Genomic DNA, 21,547 nt, shown 5'->3' with positions numbered 1-21,547 from the left:
TTTCATTTTATATGTGGCGTGTGGGGGGATGATTTTCACAAAAAGTCTCAAATTTAAGAAAAATTTGTTTATTATTTTTATTACATTTAATTTTTTCAGGCTATTAGTACTCCATAGACCTTAAAGGCAGTCCGAACATTCAAGGTTTTTCCCTGAAACGAGCAGTCTTGTTGTTCCGACTTTCGTAACGAAAGTAACGGAAAATTTGTGCTCGGGGTGGGTTTTTTCTTCACACAAATTTCGACGGAGTTTTTTAAATTATTCAAAAGGTATTGCTGATTGTTGTCCTGAGCTTAAACTTGGAAAGATATTTCACCTGTGATCATTTTTTGTAAAGTTTTGGGGTTTTAAAGATTGCCATTTTGGCCAATTTGAGACAATTAACGCGCGATATATTTCGCGCTATTAACGCGTAAGCGGAGATTTAATCCGTCTTAAACTCGTTCCAAAGGGTTGAAAGTAGCTTATTTACCATAATTGATTTTTTACAGGAGCGGAAACTATCCGTTTGTACTTTATATAGCGTGTGGCGTGATGATTTTATGAAAAATTTCAAATTTTAGAGAAAAAAAAGTCATTACTGGGTTTTTTCTTCAGAAAAATTTCGACTTTTTAACTAGCCATATTTGACGGAATATTTTTTTATCAATAAAAAATATTGTTGCCCTGAGCTTAAACTTGAAAAGATACTTCACCTGTGATCATTTTTTGTAAAGTTATGGGGGTTTAAAGATAGCCATTTTGGCCAATTTGGGACAATTAACTATCAATATCATTCGCTCTTATAAAGCGTAAGCGGAGATTTATTCCGTCTTATAAATCGTTCCAAATTGGTTGAACGAACCTTATTCGCCATAATTGATTTGTTACTAGGAGTGAAATTTATCAATTTCGCTTTTCTATGGCTTGTGGGCGGATGATTTTCACAACTTGATGTTCACAATGTATTACTACTCCATAGACCTTAAAAGGCAGTCGGAACATTCAAGGCTTCGCCCTGATACGAGCAGTCTTGTTTAAATATCTTTTTAAAATTTAAAGATTTGTGTAAATTTTTCGGAGAAGTATTGATATCATGAGCTTAAGTAATTATTACATTTGATAAATTATTGCTCAGTAATTGCCTATTTGGCTAATTTGGGATTATTAACGCGCTTGAAATTTCCTTAAACTAGCAAGTGTGAGTGACGAAGGCAAATTAATCAGCCTCAGAAATCGTTCATTTTTTTTTTCTGAGGCTCAGTCTTAGGTTTTACTTATACGTTGATAGACGCTAATTACATCACTTTTATATAGTGGGTGGTCGCAAAACTTTGAAAAGAAAATCTAAAGAAAAAATCTTTTTTTCCAGTTATTTATTTGAAAAATTTTCAAACCTTAGACATAAAGGAAAATAATGATCCTTCGGGGTTTATCTGCTGCGAGCAGTCTTTTCTACTAATGAACTATTACATTATTACATTTGATAAATTAAAAATGAAATTACCAAATGAAAAACTACTAAATGAAAATTTCCTTTGGCTGACAAAGGCTCAAGTTCTTGTCAAAACAATGAACACATTCTGAAATTTTTTTAAATGAAATCCCGTCGGACAGCCTATTTTTAACTGTTCAAGGAAAAATTTCAGACAGGCACGCAAAGTTCAAAACAAAACTGCTCCTATCAGGCAAAACGCTGAGTGTTCCGACTTCCTTTTAAGGTCTATGGAGCAGTAAATAACATCAAAAAATTAAATGTAATAAAATACAATCAATTTCTTTTTGAGATTTTTTTTAAAAATCACACCCCACACGCCATATAAAGTAAAAGTGATAGACTTCGCAAATTATGGCAAATAAACTTCCTTCAACCAGTTTGGAACAATTTCGAAGACGAATTAGATATCTTGTTTAGCGTTTTTATTGTGAAATATATCGCGCGTTAATTGTCCAAATTGGCCAAAATGTTAATTTTTAAACCCATGTAAACCAATGTTAATTTTTAATAATACAAAAAAATTATGACAGGTAAAAAAAATTTCAAATTTAAGTTCAAAACATCAATATCTTTTGAATTATATTTAAAAAATTCTGTCAATGATGGCTAGTTAAAAAGTCGAAATTTGTCTGAAGAAGAAAAAAAACCCACCCCGAACACAAGTACTCCGTTAATTTCTTTACGAAAGTCGGAACAAACAGTACAATTAAATTTTCAAAAAAGTACCTTAATGAATTGAAATCGAAACACTATGCAAAAAAGCTGGTTGAATAAAGTTTAAAATACGATGCGCAAAACAATAGTTTCTAGTTCAAATTTCCCGTTGAGTATGACAAAAAAAATTGTTTCAGTTATAAATATTTTCCAGATAGTTACAGTATAAACAGAAGCTTAATTTAGCGTTAGTTTTGACAGTTTGTTAGCAGACGTAAGGTAATTCTCGAATTCGAAAGAGCCAAAAGAGATTTTCTTGCCAACGTTGAAAAAAGTGAAACATATATATATTAACAAAATTTCATTGATTTTGGTTGAAACCGTGTTTGATTCCACTTTGATATCTTTTTGAAATAATTCAATGAACGGTAGTTACACGTGTATCGAAGCGTGCATTTTTTTTCATTATGCATATCACTGAATAATTCACAAGGCAAAAAAATGCCTATGTTGAAGAAAAAACTAGAATAAGAAAATTTTGTTTTTTTTTTCGTTTGAGGCTTTATATGATGAAGTTGTTTAGAGATTTTTCAAAAAATACGCTCACTTAAAAAAAATTTTATGCCAAACAATTCGCACTGATTCTAAATTTTGCAATTGTTTACCGTTACTCTTCAAATCGATTAGATTACACTGGCAGTAGCCCTCATACCAATTAATTTCAACCGACAAACCAAAACTAAATATCGCTTTTTGTATCGGTTTAAATTGGATCACCCGTTAACCTAAAAATGAATAATGATTACATAGAAATGATTTCATGCAATAACCATAAGTTTCTAACAAAAAATTTGTATAATTAAAAAAGTTCAGTTTGGTTAAATGATACTTTGAATCTTGTCATATCTTCTTCACTGGCAAATTCAAGAATTAAAGTCTGTCAAATATTGGTCGCGTGTAAGTCATAGCTGGAAGCTTGCACGATTATCAAGCCCTGCATGTTAAGACTAACCCTCGATATAGAAAATATTGAAAAGCCATAAATTTCGGACAATGTCAAATACCAACAAAAACTGATTTAAAATTATATATTTACCTTCAGTTCTATGAGATGATACAAAAACCTAATCATTTTTCTCAATTTATGTATAATTTATTGTTCCGACTTTCCTAACGAAAGTACCGGAATACTTGTGCTCGGGGTGGTGTTTTCTTCGGAAAAATTTCGACTTTTTAACTATAGCCACTTTTGACGGAATTTTTTTAATATCATGCAAATGTATTGTTATTTTGAGCTTAAATTTAAAAAGATAATTTACCTGTCATCATTTTTCGTAAAATTATGGTAGTTTAGAGATTCCCATTTTGGCCAATTTGATGAATTAACGCGCGATATGTTTCGCGCTTTAACGCCTAAACGGAGTCCGTCATAGAAATCGTTCCAATTTGGTAGAAATACGCTTGTTTGCCAAAAACATTTAGTTACTAGAAGCGAAGTCTATCGCTTTGTACTTTATATGGCGTTCGGGTGAATTATTTTCTTCGTGTTATCACTGCTTCATTGACTTAAAAGGCAGTCGGAGCATTCAGAGCTTCGCCCTGATACAAGCAGTCTCCTTCATTTGTAGTTTTGGTCTTCTTGACATCACGAAAACTTGTTTTACATATTGAATGATCTGTCCAATTTTATATTGCTATGCCTCCTTAATGTTTTGATTGAGAGATTTTAAAAAAAAACTGTAAATATAAAAGGCCAACATTTTTTCCTAATTTAGTTAAAGTCTAAAGCAATAATTTTAAGAAATTTTCGAACAACATGAAACCTGAAAAATATAACCCTCTGAGCTTGAACATGAACATAAAAAATTATCGGGTGGGTCTCAAATTTGCTTTTGTTTTCCACGCCAGATACCCATATCGATTGACATACCAAATACCATATCGATTGACATAGCAAAATAAAGCATTTTCATTATAATTGCGATTTGTACGACTTTGAAAACTATCAAAATATTCTCCCACTGTCGGAAAAAATTGGCTCAAAATTTTTCAATTTCAGTTGAAAACAGAGCAAATAAAAGCATATGAATGCAGGGGCGGATCTAGGATTTTCTCGAGGGGGCGGATTTTCAAAAAATTGTCGAAATCGTTTTTTATAAGAGATATTTTTTTAATTAGGTGGACCGAAATGATTTTTCGAGCTCTCCCTAAGCAGGGTTTAGTCCCTGTTTTGGCCAAATTTTCAGCGCCGCATGCAAAATATGAAATTTAGAAAAAATAGTCCAAAAAAGGCGTTTTTAGGCACTTGTTGGAAAATTTTAACCAAAAAAATGCGTTTTTTCGGCGCGCGCTCCCCGCTCAAAATTAGTATATATTGGCGCCAAACTCGCCTTTAGAAAAATTTTAGGGCTGGTTGGTCAAAAATGGATTTCTTAAAAAGTACCAAAGGGGGACCCTTTGGGTCGGCAGGGGGTTGAATCCCTGAGGGGGAGGGCATCCGCCCCCCGTCCCCCCTAAATCTGCCCCTGTATGAATGTTTAGTTTGTACTAAGGCTTTTTTTCAGGCATTACGAGGCCAAACGGTGCCTTCTCTGCATTGTAAGCGGAATCCGCAACAGGTCAAAATCAGATTTGTTGCAGAATCCGCAACCTTGCTACTTTTCTTTGATCTTCTATGCTGTTTTGGATTTCACAAAAAAAATACCTAAATCATTGTACCGCTCAAAATCGCTCGAAAAATAGGCGAATTTGCGGAATCCAGAACAGTTTGTGGAATCCACAAACAAATGATATTAGTTTTGTATCGTTAAATAGTTAAATTGAGCTGTTGCGGAATCCGCAACTGTAAGTGGAATCCGCAAAATGTAAGTGGAGTCAGCAAATTGTAAATGGAATCCGCATTCCCTTAACATATATTTGCACTGTAGCCTTTAAAATTGTATCTTTTAAATACATGATTTGATTTCACTAGAATAAAAATTTACTAGAACCGAAATTTACTAGAATAGATCAGTGTATGGGATTATTGGAAACCCAATTACTGACCAGTACTTGGGATCGATGAAATCTCAAATACTGAAATAATTCGACGATTTGCTATGCGTTGGGTTTATAATTACTCTAAACCTAATGACTCCAAATAATGGATAAAATCCATATTTAGTCCACATTATTCCAGTTTTTGGGATTCAATCAATCCCAAATACTGACCATTATTTGGTCTCGATGGAACCCCAAATACTGACCTAGTTTGTTGTGTTTCCATACACTCTCAACCCAATGACTACAATTACTGCATTTATTCGGCGTTATGCTTCCAAAATCAGTATTTAAGATTGACGCAACCCCAAATACTGACCTAATTTGTCGATATGCTGTGTGTTCCATACACGCTCAACTCAATGACTCCGAATATTGAAATTGTTCGGTGTTGTGTTTCCAAAATACTAAAAGATGACATCCACCGTTTTAGGTAACCAATGTTTTAAGACTTGTTCGTGAATTCCGCTGACAATGGTTAAGTCTTTGCTTTTAAATTCCGCATTGCAAGAGATAAGTATTCCAGCTCAGCTTTTAATTGTTCATATGCAAAATCAGTATTGAACAAAATTCGGAATCCAATTACAGTTTGCGGAATCCACTTACATTTGCGGAATAATCTTGCAGTTGCGGAATCCAGAACAACTAGCTCTGTTTGCTTGTTGCAGAATCCGCAACAAAACAAATGTGCCGACAAAATTTACATTACCGCTATATGTATGCGGAATCCACTGAAAATTTGTTCGTGGAATCCACTTACTCTTTGGAACATATTTTAAGACTTGTCTCTGGAATTCAGGAAGTTACAGACACAACATTGTGCTCCTATCCAGTCCACAGTTTGGCCTTTGAAAAAACTTTAAATGTTTTTTTAATTTAATTTGCTTGTCATCATTTTTCGAATACAAAGATTGTCTACTATGCACATATTCTCAATTTTCTTGCATTTATGAAGCCTTCTAATCACATCACTTTCTAAAAACGATACTAATTGGAAGAAAAGAATGAAATAACTTTTATGTATTTTTTTGGAACTTTGTCGGAGCTTTCTGTTTTAATTGCACAGCAACCTGTTAACTTCGTCTTTTGCTTGGTTTTGTAGGCTTAGAAGTTTCTACTTTGTCTATTTTGAGTTTATAAGGTGCCCATCTCTTTTTTTAATTTTCCTCTAAGTGTGGGCGACAGTTTTATTCAGGGGCGGATCTAGGATTTTCTCGAGGGGGGGGGGGGGGGGATTTTCAAAAGTTTTCGAAAATTTTGTCGACCTTTTTTTTAGGTCGACCGAAATAATTTTTCGAGTTTTCCCTAAGCCTGGTTTAGTCTCTGTTTTGGCCAAAGTTTGTGCGCCGCAGGCAAAATTTTGAAAAATAGTCCAAAAAAGGCGTTTTTTTGGCGCGCGCTCTCCCCTCAAAATTAGTATATATTGGCGCCGAAGGCGCCTTTAAATAAATTTTAAGGTTGGTCGGCCAAAACTGGATTTCTTAAAAGTACCAAATGATAAAAGGACCTTTTATCATTTCATAGCAAGCTTATCAACTGTTCCTCTTCCTAAACCCTTTACTGTACTATTTAGGGGTTAGTTAGCAGCATTGAATGGGAAGGAAGCTCATTCTTCCCCCTCATATATCCTTCCTAAATTTACACATACTAAAAAATGTTATCTTCTAAAGTATTATACTAACAAATTTTCAGTGCTCGTAAGCATGGCTAATTAGTTTCAAATTCTATGAATTTTTTAATAATCCTGATATCTCGGATAATATACCAGTACGTTGCATTCTAATTAATGCTCCAAATTTAGCAAATTCAAATCGATAACAAGGCTACTTGGAAAAGTAGTTTCGAAAAAAATTCTTATTTATTTGAAAAAGATATAGGAAAACAATGCTAGACCAAATGTGCCGTCAGCAATATTGTAGCTCAAGCGAGAAATTGATGGTAACAAACTGTGCAATTAAATCATTTCATACTGCTTGTATGAATAAAAAAGAGACTTATTTTAAAATGGAGTGCGGCCTATAAGTAGACATCCGGGTAGTCATACTCGTCTGCAAGTAAACAAGCACTATAATAACCAATAAGAATTGAGAAAAAAATATAATTTAAAATCAGTTTTTTTTCTACCTTCCTATTCTTATCTCAATTTTGATTGGTTAATGTAGAAATTCTCTACTTGCTGCTTCGTAACTTTGTAATCACGTGGTCTTATTCTGACCATTTTTGAAAGATTTGGTTTATGTTACTTTCTAAACTTATTTTGACAACCTCAAAACTCACCGAGTTTCAAAATTTTTACAAAAAAAAATGCTCTGATCTTGTTCCGCCTCAGACTGCAACGAAGACTCCGACTTAACCTAAAACATGTAATTGTTTGACTACTGAGTTAAAAAAGAATTTTTTCTGTCGATCTTTGAAGTAGATTTTTGCAATTTCAAAAATAAAAATTTTCATTTTTTAGGCAGACGTTTGAATTAAATTTAATTTCATTAAAAAATTTCTTAGGATTTTTTGAAGTTGCATGAAGTTGTTTCTGCGTAAATTATTGTTGAATGATTTTGTTGAAATGATGGATAACATTTACTAATCGAGTGCGAATGTAAACATGCATTGTTTTTTGGTTTTAATTTCTTTGCTGGAAAAAAAATTCCTTGAAATGCTTGGTTCTAAATACGATGAAGATTTGGTTTGAAGAAGACTGGAACTTGACGAATACTTCGAAACGAATACTCCAATTACTTTGTTTTCCAGACCTGTCAGTTTAACTCATTCGCTCGCCAATCTGATAAAAATCACTTCCTAGAGTGTATTCATTGAAGCAGTTTTTTCTAATAAGAGAATTAAAATGAAAGTCTAGCTAACGCTCTCGGTTCAATCACTAAGAATTGTTGAAACTCATTGCTGGGATCATCCTTTGAGATTGCGTTTCCAACTGCATGAATAAAAAATATCCCGATGCATTTTAAGCTAGTGCAAAAAAAAATACCGCCGACAAACAAAAACAACGTTTAAACAAGACTGCTCGTATCAGGGCGAAACCCTGAATGTTCTGACTGTCCCTTCATGCATATCGAATAGTTTTTGGGGGAAAATATTGAAAACCTATAAAGTTTGGACAATATCAAAGTGTGAAGTTTTGAGTCGTATGAAATTAAAACGACCAATTATCTAACCTCAATTCAATTTGGAACGATTTTGCGGGATAAATCGCCAAGCATAAATAATTTGCGATACGCTTTCGGCAATGTGAACAAAACTGCTCGTATCAGGGCGAAGCCCTTAATGTTCCGACTGCCTTTTAAGGTTTATGGATTACTAATTACATAAATATCATTAACATATCAAATATAATCAAACAAAATGAAAAAAAAAAACAATTCTAAAAATTTGAAATTTTTCTATAAAAATTATCCCCCCACACGCCATATAAAGTACAAAAGGATAGATTTCGCTCCTATTAACTAATGAACTATGGCAAATAAGCTTCTTTTAACCAATTTGGAACAACTTCTAAGACGGATTAAACCTCCGCTTGCGCGTTAATAGCGCGAAACATATCGCGCGTTAATTGTCCCAAATTGGGCAAAATGTCAATTTTTAAACCCCCGTAACTTTTTGAAAAATGATCACAGGTGAAATATCTTTTCAAATTTAGGCTCAGGAAAACAATACCCTTTGAAAGATATTTAAAAAATTCCGTCCAAAAGTTAAAAAGTCGAAATTTGCCTGAAGCAAAAAAAAACCCACCCCGATCACAAATATTCCGTTACTTTCGTATCGAAAGTCGGAACAATAAACTCTTCAAAGCGCGCATAATTTAGTCCAGAAGATGGCCGATTTGGCAATTTTGAAAGCCCCAAAACTTTACAAAAAAGATCGAAGGTAAAATATTTTCTAGGAAATCAATATCTTGAATGGGGCGGTATAAAAAAATTTGTCGAAAACTATTATTTTGGTCGGCGAAAATTGGTTGAATAGAAAAACCAACCCGAGCATAAATATTCCGTTTTCTTCGAAAGTAGGAACAATAACTCTCAACCGCTCTTTTTCCTTAGCTTTTAACACAACTGTACGAACGATTTGACTTCAGTCGAGTCAATTATGCTTCAAAAACATTTTTAAAGTGGTCGTCCACCATACGCAAGAAAAAACAACATTTTCAGTGAAAATGGATAAATATTAGGCTCAACTACACAATAATCAAGAGAAATAAGCTAACTTTTAAAAAACTGTTCCGACTTTCAAATAAAACGGAATATTCATTCTCGGTGTGGTTTTTTTATTCACTCAATTTTTGCCGATAAAAATAATAGTTTTGAACAAAAACCCGTTTTTATACCCGATTGAAGATTTCGACTTCCTGAGTCCAAATTCCAAATTTCACATCCAATTATTTTTTGTAAAGTTCTTGGGATTCGAAAATTGCCAATTTGGCATGTTCTGGATTAAATTATGCACGCTTTGAAGAACTTATTCGTATCGCTCAGAGCGCAACGCCAATTTTTTATGCGTGGTGAAATATACCGCACAACAAAATCGTTCCAAATTGAATTGAGAGTAGCTAATCGGATTGGTCGTATTAATTTCATACGACTCAACATTTCACACCTTGATATTGTCCAAAAATTATTGGTTATCAATATTTTTTCTTACCAAAAACTATTCGATATGAATTAACAGACCGTCGGAACATTCTTTGCCTAGATATACGAGAGCAGTCTTGTTTCTAGTTAAATAAAATGTGAGCTAACGCTTGTTTAGGTTGTCAAATTTGCATTATGATACCCTAACCGAGTTTGACGAACTAATATAAATGGAAGCCGCGTTCCTTTCAAGATCAACTCAACACAACTTGAAACTAGTGTCTTTTTGTAAAAAAATAAACAAACATTGAAAAAAAGAGATCACATTGTTTTGGAATATTTTGGAAGAGGTAGTATCTTGCTCCCTCAATTGATAAAAATCTCCAAAAGTTGAATTGAGCATGTATAGAAAGGCTATTTTGCGGTACTTCGATGCTGAAACCTGACTTTTTGTATAAGAAAATTGCTATATTTAATTTCAAGGTAGGGATGTGTTTCAGTTGTATCATTTTGCCCATTTTAAGCCTCGTTTTGTCAAAAACTGAAATTGTCAAAGAAGAATAAAAACGCAACAAATGCTTTTCAAATAGGATTCACTGCTTTTATTAATTGTTAAATCCTAACAAAAATTCTTTCAGGTTTCATTTTACGAGCTGTTGTGTGCCTGTTATCCCAAGACAAAAAAATGACCATGTTTTGTGCAAGCAATTGTTTTTAGATTTCAAATGCTTACAAAAAAACTATCACAAAGACGAAATACAACAACCATATCAGACTACGGGAAATTCTCTTCTTACTGCAGTGGTCCTAACTCTTTACTCAAATCAGTTTTTTTACGTATGTTTTTTATGAACTATATTTTGAACGGCGAGATGTAGGAATAAATTTTCTAAGGAAACGTTGTGTTAGAGAAACAGGAGTTGTCGCTAAGTAGCAGCAAAAGAACTTTACTCTTTGTCTGACGAAAGGCCGAAGTAAACTAACAGCAGCCTCTTTACATTTTTCAAGGAAAACAAGAAACTGCATGCAAAGTGCTCACAAGGTTGCTCGTATCATGGAGAAACTCTGTTTGTTCCGACTGCCTTTTTTGCTATACGGAAAAGTGTTCACTTTATGAAAATCAGAGACTTGTTTTAAACGAAACAGTCCCAGCCACATTCTACTTGCGTATGTTTGAAAAAAAAGGAACGATCCTCTCTTATGCTATGTTAAGTAGAAATGATATATTTTTCCTAAAGCAAATTTTCATGAAGACCAATTAGCAATCCCCAACTTCTTTTTGAAAGAAAGAATTCTAAGACGGATTGAATCTCTGCTTACGCGATAATAGCACAAAAAAAGCGCAATATTGTCCCAAGTTGGCAAAATTGGGAATCTTTAATCACCATAGTTTTTAAAAAAAGGATCATAGGTGAAATGATTTTTTCAGTTAAAATTTCCAGTTATAAAGTCCAAATTTGACTGGAGAAATTAAAACATGCACAAATTTTTAATACTAATCTAATTCGATAAAAGTGATACCTTTTTCCCAATAAACCCCCTCGAGGTATATAACTACAGCCTTAGGAATTGCCATAAACTAAAACGTAAATCATTTGCAGCCTCAGAAGCCTTATTGGTTGTTTAGTCAGCCTCTACTTTGTAATCAATAAGGGAGTATTTAATGCAATTCACTTACAAACGAGACTCCGAAACCGTTGTATTCAGCAATTATTAGAAAAATGACGAACAAAAATCTATAACTTTTTCGATCCGTAACGCCTTAAAAACGTTTTGTTTTTATGTAGATTGTTTCAATCTTACTTGCAAAAATCTGCCTGAAGATTCGAAAAAATATGTCAAGCCAATTGATGTTTTCTCAATTGCTCAGAAAAACCTTACCACTGTTTAAATTTTGATATGATTTTCACAACACTCATTGAAATTATAACTACAACCATTAAAAAATTTATCTATGCAAAAATTTGTTTGATTGGATTCAGACTGCTTGAAAATTTATACCGACGATTCATTTACATCAGGTGTGATTATTCTCTGGTTGTCTCTTATTCTAGGTTGCGCTAAGTTTTCAGAAGCTCTGTAAACCGCACTGAAAAACCTGAAAATGAATCAATTTTTTTACGGATAATTTACTGTGTAAAAGTCAATTTACGGTAATCCGTTTAGGATATAAAAATGATTTGGTGGATATAAATCGACTTTTATAGATACAACATGATCGTTTTTTGCCAAAAATTTTTGTAAACAGCTTTGAATGGATTGTGCAAATAAGTGAAAACCATCAGAATCTCAACTAAATAAATATAATTTATAAAGATAGTTTTTGTTCTCAAGAAAATTCTTCATCGGAGAAAAAGAGATCAAAAATCACTCTGGGAGAATCTTTTTACCACAAACGATTGAGTTGTTTTTCAAAGTCGCTCGCGGAGAATTTTTTAAAGCCGCAAACTATCGAGTTTTGCAATTTTGTTTCTGAAGCTATTTTGTAATTCATTTCGAAATCTAAGGGTTGAAATGAATTAAATGAAAAATTAAATTATGCTAAACTTCAATTTTCATTCGCATCATCAATGTTCTAGTCACAATTTTTTCTAGGCAAATGAACATTTAATTGACATATTCAATTTAGAACATTTTTTGCTACAGAAAATTTACATAATAGGTATACTCATAAGTCCCTTACAGGCCAATCAATTTTTGTTCGAATGTTGCTACATTATCTGTAGAAATTCGACTGCAATCTGTTTTTTTTTCAGTATTAAGGGTGTATTTTTATCCTTAACTGCTAACCCCACGCTCCTTTTTTGTCCAATATTTAAAAATATTTAGAAGAAAAAAAACTGAAAATAATTGAAAAAATGGCAAAATTGTGTCAAGAATCTTGAAAGTTGTTAGAAGTTGTTAAGAAAAAAATAAGAATCCAAATACAAAACAAAACAAAGCGTTTTGAAGATTTTCCTAAGACTTGTGAAACATTCGGTGGTTGCGAGCGTTGAATTGAAGTTGAAAACTTTATCTGATTGATTAAGTTGAATTGAAGTTGAAAACTTTAACTGATCGATAGTTGATTTGAAGTTGAAAACTTTAACTGATCGATGAGTTGATTTGAAGTTGAAAACTTTAACTGATCGATGAGTTGATTTGAAGTTGAAAACTTTAACTGATCGATGAGTTGATTTGAAGTTGAAAACTTTATCTGATCGATGAGTTGATTTGAAGTTGAAACTTCATCTGCAACGGTATAAATTTTGAGGACCCCTTTGAGATAAGGTAAGTTTTTGGATGCTATAAAAAGTTCTACCTCTGTTTTTCAAGTACCGAGAGCCAATAAAAACAAATAAAACTAATAATGAAAACACTAAAAACAGAAGAAAAAAAAAGATAAAGGCAGTGAAAATAATTGTTGTTGGCTTTTATTGTATTTAAACTTTTGAAAAAAGGCAGAAAATTTGTTTTCGAGCGTTTTCTAATTATAATTTTTAAAAAGAAAACCATCAGAATCTCAACTAAATAAATATAATTTATAAAGATAGTTTTTGTTCTCAAGAAAATTCTTCATCGGAGAAAAAGAGATCAAAAATCACTCTGGGAGAATCTTTTTACCACAAACGATTGAGTTGTTTTTCAAAGTCGCTCGCGGAGAATTTTTTAAAGCCGCAAACTATCGAGTTTTGCAATTTTGTTTCTGAAGCTATTTTGTAATTCATTTCGAAATCTAAGGGTTGAAATGAATTAAATGAAAAATTAAATTATGCTAAACTTCAATTTTCATTCGCATCATCAATGTTCTAGTCACAATTTTTTCTAGGCAAATGAACATTTAATTGACATATTCAATTTAGAACATTTTTTGCTACAGAAAATTTACATAATAGGTATACTCATAAGTCCCTTACAGGCCAATCAATTTTTGTTCGAATGTTGCTACATTATCTGTAGAAATTCGACTGCAATCTGTTTTTTTTTCAGTATTAAGGGTGTATTTTTATCCTTAACTGCTAACCCCACGCTCCTTTTTTGTCCAATATTTAAAAATATTTAGAAGAAAAAAAACTGAAAATAATTGAAAAAATGGCAAAATTGTGTCAAGAATCTTGAAAGTTGTTAGAAGTTGTTAAGAAAAAAATAAGAATCCAAATACAAAACAAAACAAAGCGTTTTGAAGATTTTCCTAAGACTTGTGAAACATTCGGTGGTTGCGAGCGTTGAATTGAAGTTGAAAACTTTATCTGATTGATTAAGTTGAATTGAAGTTGAAAACTTTAACTGATCGATAGTTGATTTGAAGTTGAAAACTTTAACTGATCGATGAGTTGATTTGAAGTTGAAAACTTTAACTGATCGATGAGTTGATTTGAAGTTGAAAACTTTAACTGATCGATGAGTTGATTTGAAGTTGAAAACTTTATCTGATCGATGAGTTGATTTGAAGTTGAAACTTCATCTGCAACGGTATAAATTTTGAGGACCCCTTTGAGATAAGGTAAGTTTTTGGATGCTATAAAAAGTTCTACCTCTGTTTTTCAAGTACCGAGAGCCAATAAAAACAAATAAAACTAATAATGAAAACACTAAAAACAGAAGAAAAAAAAAGATAAAGGCAGTGAAAATAATTGTTGTTGGCTTTTATTGTATTTAAACTTTTGAAAAAAGGCAGAAAATTTGTTTTCGAGCGTTTTCTAATTATAATTTTTAAAAAGAATTGTTTTCTTTTTTTATTCAATCGAATTCACGTATCATAAGCCATAAAAAGGCTCCAATGAGACATCAAATGTAAAACGTTTCAGACGTGATTTGAAGATAATAAAAAACGCAATCTGAACATTGGCTAAGTTATAAGAAACGTAGTATTAGCAACGAAAAACTGAGCCGCGAAGATTCTTACAGCACTTCATGCAAGAAATTGTAGAGCTTACTCCAAAAAAGAAATTAAAAAAATTCAGACACACTTTCAAAAGTGTTGAAACTTTTTTCGTATAGTTTGTTTTGCAATCTTGACAGACCGCTGAATCTTGAGCAACGACTACTCTTTTTAATGATTTATCGTTGCTGTTTAAAAAATGCTTGATGTTATCATTACAATCAGGATTTTGTTTAATTCTACTTTCATGATATAAATCGATATTACCCTGATTTCATAATCTAGAACACGATTGGTTTCCATCAGTAAACTTTTTCCTTCTTTTTTTCTACGCTGATTTTTTTCTAAAATGCTGAACGTGAACTAACTAAGCAATACAAAGACTTTACAGAAAACACCTTGCACTTTCCACTGAAAACTTTTCAGATTCAAGCATTACAAATGTCGGCCAAAATTTGTTATTGTCGGGTTATTGTTATTGTGCTGATTTATTGTCTTCTAAATTTTTGAGTTGCGGACGAATTTAAGTAACCTCATTTGTGCATATAATTACTTCTTCAATTTCACATTTTTTAATTTTAAGACAACGCAGCAAATGCGACATAGATAGAACAAAATTGGCTCTGGTAAACTCACTTAAAAAAAATGTAACTGTCTTTCTTACGAAACTTTTAAAGATTATTTTCTATTTTTTGTCATCTATTGAACTTTTTTTTTCGTTTTTTCTTAAACTTTTCAAATGGTGTGAACAAAATATATGATAGATTTTCCCATATTTGTTGTGCTTATATGGGAAAATCATCCGTTGTGCGTATTTGTAGAAAATCGTCTGTTCTGTTTTGAATGTTTTTCAACGATGTTAAATTAAAATTGAACCAGTTCTTCAAAATTTCGATAACGTCTCAAATGGCATAACTCCCAAATGGCATAAAAATGAAAAAAATTCCCAAATGGCAGAAACTTCAAGCAAAAGTTGCATTAAAAAAATCGAGAACAACTTTTTTGCGAACCATGTGGGAAAATTAGTCAAACTGTCAATTCAAATGTTGATTGACGTTTTATCTTGAAAAAAATTGCAAAATTTATTATCAAAAGCGAAAAGAGTAAGCTTGCTGTTACTGATGAGCTTCAAGTGGTCAATTTTTCATACAAAAGTGTCGCTTAGCATTTGTTTGGAATCAATTATTTCTAAATCTTTTTCACATGTTTTCGTTCGTTAGAACTAGAAATTGATAGAAAACGTTTAAATTACAATAAAAACTTGAAAATTATGCCATTTGGGAAAAGTTTAAATTCAATACCATTCGGAAATTATGCCATTTGGGATGTTACCAAAGTTTCCAGCGCATTTTTACGTTTTAGTTTGAACTATAAATGCTATCTGAAGTAAAATTGTTATCATTGGAAGTAAAAAAGCTAATTATCTTACAGGAAGTATATATTGGAAGTAAAAAGCTAAAAACATAGGGAAAACGATAGAATGTTTAGGCTCGGGCAGTTTAACTTGAGACTATTTTAGAGATCTGATCTAACCGTTTTTGATGAAATAAACCAACTGAGAAACATTGATGCCCTGAGTTGAAACATTGAAAACAAAGTCAGACTGCTAGAAAATAGTCATGGACCTAAGATAATCGAAAAAACACTCGCTTGTTTTTGAAAGAGTTTGATAACCTTTTTGATAGAAAAAAAAACAAGGCCTTAAAGTTCTTTAAAAATCAAAAACAATTTATGATAGACGTTTTTCATAAAGTTAATCCAATTTTTTAAAATGGAATTTTAGGTGAATTTTTCATTTCACTGACAAAATTCGACAATTAACTTTTTTTTGAAACCAGAAGTTGTTCACATTTTTTGTGATCTATACACTTCTGCTGTGTGATTGTGACATTGCCACCTTTTTAACAAAGGAAATGAAGTGAACTTGAAAAGAAGTTCAAACTCAGACAACGAAAAATCAAATTTAATTGAATAAAGTTTAAGACTACTGAAAAAAAAACACAAAAGACCAATATGTTCTATATGAGAGTTTTCACTACATTCATGACTCTCAAAAATAATATTATAAAAGTAGTTAACATATGATTTTGTTTTAAAATAATTGAGGCGTTCGTAAACTGTCAATTTTTGATAAATTATCTCGACTTTTTATCATCGCATAACAAGTTTAGCGAAAAATGTTGGCTCAGATATCATACCAATTAAATTTGGTGCTTGCTAATTATTAATTATTAAAAAATAATCATAATGGTTATCTAGATGTCACTTTGTATTTTACTTTGAGTGATAGAAGTCTAAATATCATTTTGTACCCTACTTAGGGTGTGGAAAGGTTTTCAAACAACCTTATTAAGTTTTTCATTAAGACACTTTAAAGAATCAAAACATTTGCGGTTTCGCTTTCTTAGAAGCTTTATTCTTTAATACTCTCTTATTTCTCTAAGTTTATTTTTTATTTAACATTTTTTTGAAACTCCAAAAACCCATACGGTTTTTGAAAAAAATTGTATTGGATTACTTTTTTGGCAATCATTCTTTCCCTGTATTGCCCGAGATGCCAATCCCAGCTTAATCCCTGATATCATGATTGTCTTCGATGTTATTACTTATATCAATCTTTTTATTTTCATTTTAACATCATAATTTCAACCAAATTTTTTATTGTCTGAGTGATTGACTTGAGCTGAAGACTCCTCTGAACAGCTCATCATATTTAAACGTTCATCTCTGGGCAATGGCTCAACTTTTTTTGCTAATTTTTTGGTTTCTAATTTTTGGTCGTTTATATCTGGCGTTAGTTGTTTTTAGTCGTCTTTTAAGCATTTGGTCTTTTTACGCCGCGTATTGAAAAAAAATCGGGCGGTCGTTTGTTTTCGCCCACCTGACCACCCAAAATGTATCCTAATTTGCTACGATCTAAGCCGTTTCTGACTTATTACCCTAAGAATTTTCTCAAGACGCATTTGGCACCAATATATGCGAATACTATTTTTGAGGGGAGAATGGCCCAAAAAAACGCATTTTTTGGTTAAAAGTTGCCCTAAAACTGAAATTTTGGCACTTTTCTGACTGTGGCGTAGAATTTGTTATGGCAAATTAGATTCTTCATGGTGTTTCTCGGAGTTGAAAAAATCAATTTGATCGACCCCGAAAAAGTAGTTCAAATTTTCGAAAGTTTTATGAAAATCTTATATCCTTGTCCCTGGGATGCAAAAAATTTCTCATTAATATTATGTTTGAGACCATGATATTTGTTGTCCACAGCAAGCAAACGGTGTTTTTAAAAAGGCATTATTTAAATCAGGAAAAAAAGGAAAAACCAGTAATTGCCTACCTAGAGTGCTTTTCAAAACAAACACCTTTTCAAACCGACATTTTGACGTGCGGATTAATACTGCACTTCATTTTTGCTAATTATATTCAAACATGGAACTGTATGAGTTAATTTGAATTTTGTAACAAAACACAATCGATTGTTTCAGTTAAGCTCATCTGCTTTTGTATGATCAAGTTAAAGAACATCTACAATCTATCTTTTCTTTACAAATTTCTCATTTTTTTCTTATCAGTGACATCTCAGCGACTTAGATTGGCGTCGATCTGATAAATCAATCACTCCATAGCTCAGGAAATTAACTTTTCGGGTGAAAAAAGGAAATTTTGGAAATGATGGCAACAGTAGAAATCACACGCAGCGCCTCTAAATAATAGGAGGGACAAAAGTGGACATTTTTCTCACTATTTCTCCTTTTTTTAGCGTTTATTGCACCAAGTTTAAAATAGAAGCTTTCAGAATTACGGAATAGCTTACATTAGATCACATTAAGCTTGGCAGGTTATTCGGGAGTGCAAAATTTCGGACAAAATGACTCGATAGTGGTAAGTCTATTTTATACTTGTGGAATTGCAATTAATGATTTTCAAGCTCTAAACACCATAAATATATATGTAAGGATTTACCACAGGCATATATGCTAGTGGCAAGTCATTATAAATGTATCTATTGTGTTTAAAAATTTAAATCAATAATTGCAATGCAATTTGAGTGAGAATACGTAGCAAATTGTGTAGAATATTGGTTTTATGGGCAAATTGGGGCAGAATTTGCTACAGCAATCAAACGCACTTAAAAACTCCAGCAACAAATTGGAAGCAAAAACAATAGAAACGAAAATGCGTGAATAATTATGTGATTAGTTTTTGCAAAAAAAAAATCATTTTTATACAAATTAAATTGGAAAGCAGGTAACTTCTTTTCAGATATTCTTCTAAGTTAGACTAATAAATACATTTAGATTCTTATTGTTCCGACGTTCATAGCGAAAGTAAGGGAATATTTGTGCTCGGGTGGGTTTTTTTTTCTTCAGAAAAAATTCGACTTTTAAACTAGCCATTTTTGACTGAATTTTTTAAATCATTGAAAAGGTATTGTTTCATAAGCTCGAATTTCAAAAGATATTTCACCTGTGCTCTTTTTTTGTATAGTTATGGGGGTTTAAAGATTGCCATTTTGGCCATTTTGGGACAATTAACGCGCAAGAAATTTCGCGCTATTAACGCGTGAGCGGAGATTCAATCCGTCTTAGAAATCGTTCCAAATTGGTTTAAAGAAGCTTTTTTGCCATAATTGAATTTGTTAAAAGGAGCGAAATTTATTCTTTTGTAGTTTATAAGGCGTGTGGGGTGATGATTTTCATCGAAAAATCTCAAATTTTTGAAAAAAATTTTTTTTTCATTTTTTGTACATTTAATTTGTTAATGTTATTTTTGTTATTACTGCTCCAGAGACCTTAAAAGGCAGTCGGAACATTCAGGGCTTCGCCCTGATACAAGCAGTCTTGTTTTGGTTTCTACTCTAATGGACAAAAGTAAAACTAAATCCGGTTTGCACACTCTAAATTGCCTCATTTGAATAAAATTAGCTTAGAACTTCAAGTTTTTATCGTGAACGTGAGAAAATGATCTCAGCTATTTTCTATGGAAACTCATTAGTTGAATCCAATCACTCACTTGTTTATCCGATTCTGAAAAGGTTAGTTCTCACAATATGCGGAGAAATATTCCATAGGAGAAAGTACATTCTCGAATAAAAGGAGTGACAAACATTGTTCATGCGATGCGAGTTATCCTAAGCGAGACAATTGAGCTGAATAACCCGAATTTTTTCCTAAAACCAGCTGTTCTTACAATTGCTTTCCGCGAGTAAGACTTATTACAGATAGTGAAGCCTATTTTTAGACCCTGATAAACTGGTAACATCCAATTATTAAAACTTTCACTGAATGCAGCTGAGATGAATCGCTTGAAACTGATCTTAAAAATAGATTATTTTTGAAAAAGAGTGTTGTCAAAAAATGAAGCTTCAGATTAGAACTTTTGTATTGAATGAATTTAAAATGCTCTAAAATTTTGTTCACATGTTTTAATTGCAAGAGATTTGACTATGTTCCTTTCAGTCATTAAAGAACAATTTAAAAAAAAACTGCTGGATGACTACCGTTGGAAGTCAACGAGAGAATTTTTTGCCAGAACTGGAAAAGTACAAAAATTGTTTTTATTCAAACCTCCATAAGTTTACTAAAATAAATTACAACTCAAACATCATTTTAAATTCGAGCTTGATTCAGATGATTTAGGAAGTTCGGTCAAAAATGGCTAGTTAACAATCGAAATTGTTCTGGAAAAAATCACACCGAGCACAAATAATCTGTCCCCTTTTCAAAAATTCGAGAAAAATGTTTTTGCTCTTTGGGCAGCCTAATTTTTCACATTTTTTTCCTCAATCTGTATTTTGAGTTGTTTTCTTATCAATTTTGAGAAGCTTTTGCTGGCCAAAATTTTTGCATAAAATGGATTTCTCACGATTCAATTTTTTATATTCAGCTTCAACTTGTGCCATATATAAATCGTTACCTCGCCAACAAAGGTAGCTATTAACCATAATACTGTTAGAAGAATTTATAGCTTTTCTTACATTAATTATCAGTGCAAAATTTTGACAGATCATTAGGTATCCTCATAAAATTCTAAATCGATTTCTCTGTTTCAACTACAATCGCCTAAAACATTGTAAAACTAGATCACATTAAGTTAACAAAAAAAACTTAAGAAGTGGCAGCAACGCACATCATTCAAAGCCGAGGTATTTTCAGTCGCTTTTGTTCCGACTTTTGAAGTGAAAGACGGAACATTTGTGCTCGGGGTGGTTTTTTCTCCAGACATAAAAATATATACCTGTGATCTTTTTCTGCAAAAAAATTATGTCTATGTGTGTTTAAAAATTGCCAATTTGACCAATTTGGGACAATTAACACGCAAATGTTTCGCGCTTTTCATGCGTCAGCGGAGACTTAATCGGGATTAGATAATTTTAAAAAATCTCAAAAAGTTTTAAAACGGTTTTTATTTTTTTTGTTTCTTTTTATATAGAATCCATCCAAGTTTTTAAGGCAATTACTACTCATAAGGATTTTTTTTTTCGACTTTAACTAGAAACTTTCAATAGAATTTCTGAAATATTTTTCATAATGTATTGATATGTTGTCCTGAATTCATATAAAAATGTTTTACTTGTAATTATTTTTCGTAAAACTATGGAGGATTAAAAAATGCCATTTGGGCCAGTTTGGGACAATAAACCCGAAATATATTTCTTGCTATTAACGCTTAATCCATCTGGGACAACAAACCCGAGATATATTTCTTGCTATTAACGATTATATCACTTTGTACTTAAAATAACTTGGGGATAGGGTTTCAAAAAAAGCCTCCAACATTCCTTTTGATTTTTCTTTTTTTTCTAACCCAAAAGTAAATTGAAACTCAAAATTGAATTTTGAAAAAATCAAAACTTAATAAGTCCATTGGCCGCAACCAATCCTAGCAGTTCGATTTGGCTGATTTTACCGCAGAAAGAAGGGCACGCTTGGCTGTCCA

At 32.2% G+C, this 21,547-nt stretch overlaps 2 protein-coding genes across 2 annotated transcripts in view; both read left to right on the top strand.

Moving 5' to 3' along the window:
• Positions 1-21,547, top strand: part of LOC134851282 (uncharacterized) — a 534,247-nt gene that overhangs the window by 268,376 nt on the left and 244,324 nt on the right. The gene's annotated exons all lie outside the window — the stretch shown is intronic.
• The window catches only part of LOC134851307 (potassium channel subfamily K member 2-like), a 34,495-nt gene continuing 31,793 nt past the window's right edge, over positions 18,846-21,547 (top strand). The window contains exon 1 of the mRNA XM_063867333.1: positions 18,846-18,856. The gene's annotated coding sequence lies outside the window, so the exon portion shown is untranslated. The remainder of the gene's footprint in view (positions 18,857-21,547) is intronic.

Source organism: Symsagittifera roscoffensis, chromosome 1 (genome assembly GCF_963678635.1).
Source record: "Symsagittifera roscoffensis chromosome 1, txSymRosc1.1, whole genome shotgun sequence".
Classification (NCBI taxonomy): domain Eukaryota; kingdom Metazoa; phylum Xenacoelomorpha; order Acoela; family Convolutidae; genus Symsagittifera; species Symsagittifera roscoffensis.
Note: the sequence above shows the minus strand (reverse complement) of the source record. Positions and strands in the feature narration are given on the sequence as shown.